The sequence below is a fragment of the Vombatus ursinus genome, unplaced genomic scaffold (assembly GCF_900497805.2).
Source record: "Vombatus ursinus unplaced genomic scaffold, bare-nosed wombat genome assembly UNPS02010548.1, whole genome shotgun sequence".
In the NCBI taxonomy this organism is placed as follows: domain Eukaryota; kingdom Metazoa; phylum Chordata; class Mammalia; order Diprotodontia; family Vombatidae; genus Vombatus; species Vombatus ursinus.
This window is the reverse complement of record NW_020950326.1, coordinates 2,889,638-2,893,432: the sequence shown is the minus strand read 5'-3', so window position 1 is coordinate 2,893,432 and position 3,795 is coordinate 2,889,638. Positions and strand designations below refer to the sequence as shown.

The 3,795-nt window shown below is 35.8% G+C and overlaps 1 pseudogene; it reads right to left on the bottom strand.

The window, feature by feature from the left end:
• Positions 1–1,173: 1,173 nt before the first annotated feature.
• Positions 1,174–1,510, bottom strand: LOC114037729 (annotated as a pseudogene).
• Between the last annotated feature and the right edge of the window lie 2,285 nt (positions 1,511–3,795).

Here is a 3,795-nt window from a genome sequence, read left to right as displayed (position 1 = left end):
TCCTTCCTTCCTTCCTTCCTTCCTTCCTTCCTTCCTTCCTTCCTTCCAGGTTTAATAGATGTATCTTTAAAGTCATTCATTAATTCAACAAGCATTTATTAAGCACCTAAAGATATTATGCCAGACTCTAGCAATACAAAGACAAAAAAATTAACATCCCTGTCTTCAAAGAGCTTACATTACATTAGAGGAAAAAACATTTACACAAATAATTAAATAAAATATACAACATACAACTTTTAAATATAACAGACCTGTGATTTTAGCATTTTTCATGTTTCTGAAAACATTTTATTTAAATAAGAACTTAAATATATTATGTAACATTTGAACTAAAAAAAGAAAGAAGAAAGAAAGAAAGAAGCAAAGAAAAAAATCAAATCAGTCTGTAAGTTTGCATGGCACTGGGTAGTTGTAACTAGTGAGTTGCAAACTCTTTAGTTCCTATCTTGACTGTTTTGATGCATTAGGTCAAAATTTGTTCCCTTGTCAAAAATTTAATTCAGGTAAAGTTGGCTTCATAGTATGGTGTTGTTCTCCACTTATGCATTCCCAGAGGCAGGCGACTACTAAAAAAAAAGTCTAGTCAGAAAACCCTGGACATTGGTGTGAATCAAGAAATAAAATTTCCTGCCATTTCCTCAAAAAAACAAACAAACCCCAAAACAAACAAACAAACAAAAAAACCTATTACCTGCTTAGGTAATACATGTTACTAGGGGAATCTCTGCTCTGCTATCAAAGGCTATGGTTATATTAGTACAACTGGATGGTGATGGCATTAATTTACTCTTCTGAGCATCATCAAAAGCAACTTCAAGGTATCAGTGTTCTCTTAAATGGATGGGAAGCTCTACAGAGGAGCACAAAGGAGGCACGGGACAGCATGATCCCAGATGCTACTTGGACTTTACTAAAACATTAAATTATTTGTGTTTCAGTCTGGGTAATGCCAGGCTTTACTTCTATTTAAATGAAGGACTGCAAGACTAGACAGCACAGTTCTTTTTACTTAATTACATAAATAAATTACACAAGTCCAAGTTAAACAGAGGATTCCAAATGGTTACATTGTACAAGCTGAGGTTTTTAAAATTTTGACAAGGGACAGAAGGAAATTTTTCTACTCATTGCAAGGAAATCCTTGCTTAAACTTCAGTGAGCCACAAACACTTACAACTCATGTACCTTCAGCTGGTGGTCATCCTTAGTCCAATCTTGAGGAGGAACTAGCATATGTTCTTGCACTGGTCACCCTGTAGCTGAATTCTCTATATTATGGATGCTCAATTACAATACATCTCAGGCAAATTTCTCCTTGGATACCTTTACTAGTTTCTTTTTTTCATTATGAGCAGCGATATCCCAGACAATAGTGAGGGAATTCCTACTGTTTTTCTGTTGAATTCTTATATGGATATAATCCTCAGTTCCACAAAAAAGCAAGTTACTGTCCTTATTTGAATCAGCAAAAGGGTGAAAAAAAATGGATGTTCTGGATAGTGGACATAAGGTAGTTTTCCTATTCCTCTGTGGAAATGGCCTGAGTCAGGTTGGTGTGATATTGGAGGTATGGGTAGGAGTAGGGATGGAGGTGGGGAACAGAGCATAGGAAGTGAGGGATCTAGGAGAGAGGTTGCTGAGTCATGGGTGCTCAGTGACTGGGGCTGATTTTAGTATTTTAGTAAATTACAGGCTAAAAATATGTCAATAGTCTGACATGTGAGAGGGCAAAAGCTAATGGGAAGAAAATGGAGACAACATCAATGGAGGCATAGCATCAAGAATTAGAGACATGAGAGTTTAACTGTACTTTTTCCTAGCCAGTTAATATCTGGAATTCTAGGCACCACACTTCAGGAAGGGCATTTTCCAACTGAGTGTTGGAAGAAGAAGGTGTCCAGAATTGTGATAGATCATGCCATTACAGAAGTATTTCAATGAACTGGGGATGTTTATCCTGGAAAAGACAAACCTTGAAGAGGCATGGTATCTAATCTTCAAGTATTTGACAGGGTGTTTGTCATAAGGAAAAGAGATTAGATTTACTTTTCTTGGCTTCAGAAGTCAGAATTAAGAACAATTTATGGGAGTTAAAGAGAGGCAGAATTTAACTCCAAATAAAGAACAAAACCTAAGTCATCCAAAAGTAAAAGGAGCTATCTTAAGTGCTAGTGGATTCTCTCTGCTTAGAAGTCTTAACTTCAAAAGTGATGTGATGACCATTTGTCTGAGGTAATGCAAAGGGAATAATTACTGATCAGATATAGTTTGAAAAAGGTGACCACTGCGAATGGCTTCACTTCAGAGATTCTATGATTTTATGATATATTTATCTGTCAGACAGAGTTGTAGAAATGGATATATAGATTCAGCTGGTGATGTCAATTGATGCCACAGAAATGAGTGAAATAAGCAAGGAAGAATATGTCAATAGCTATGGTTATCTTTTGTTTATTTGCTGTGCATGTGTGTGTGTGTATGTGTGTGTGTGTGTGTGTGTGTGTGTGTGTGTGAGAGAGAGAGAGAGAGAGAGAGAGAGAGAGAGACCAACACTTGCAAGGCTCAGAAATAATTTGAGGTCCTGAATGGGGCCTAATTAGAAGAATTTATTTAGGTAAGAGGACCAAGAGAGAGCAGAGAGAATGATCAGTGGATAATGGTCCTAGAAAAGGAGTAGATGATGAAATCAAAGGCATAAGTGGAGCAATTAGCCATAAGAATGAGGGACACTGAATACCATTGGGAAGGATGAAAGAAAAAAACAAAAATATCAGCTTTCTCAGAAAATCAGGAGAGAAGGGTATCTCAGTAAAGTAAACAGTTAACCACAGTGTGCTCAGTTCATCTTACTTGCAAAGGAGTTTGATGTGTACTAGAGGAAGTTAATAGTAGATAGTTGATAAAATTTTTAAAATCTCACCTTTTCCTAAGACTTTTTTTTTAAAAAAAGTACTTGAATAAGTAATTCTCTAACATATTCTTTCTGCAAACATTTTTAAAATGTTAGCCAAGAATGAAAACTAATGTCTTTTTTCTTTGAAAATGAGACAGCTAAGTGGAGAAATCAACCTGATTTACTCCAGATGCTAGTGATATGGAAATAACAACTTTTTTCTTAATACAAATTTAACATTTTATCTTTTCAGTTCTTACAACCAGACCAAGAGAAAGTTGTTGAAAGGTGTCATTTGTGTAGGTATCATTGAGAAGTATATATAGGGCAATAAGAAAAATTCTCCTTAATGGATCAAATTATGAAGGATTTTAAATGACAATTAAAATGTTCAATTTCTATTTTCTCAAAGATACTGTCATGCACTGTGATCATAGCACATTTTCATTTGTTATCAGAAATGAGGGAAATACTCTAGGAAATGAGGAAGGGCAACCAAGCAAATTATCTCATTTATTTTTAATAGAGATGAAGCATAATAGGGTGAGTTCTCAAAGAGATAACAAAGACAGTAATGACATCAGAGGGGTTTGTTTACTGTCTGTTTTTACCAGTCTGTCTACCCAGAATTTTGTCCCCTCCAGGGTTTCTTTATTTCGACCTGCCAGGTTCAGAAACAACTAAAGAATAATTGGGGTCAAGTACTGTGTGTGTTTTAGGTCTTGACAAAAGTTTCACCCATTTAAGGCCAAATAATTATACCATCTCACCATTGTGTGAGTGGGATATTCTGTTTATATTGTGTTTATTCTTACCTCCCTAGCCTTGTTTATCTTGCCTGAAAGTCTCTCTCTCTCTCTCTTCTCTCTCTCTCTCTCTCTCTCTCTCTCTCTCTCTCT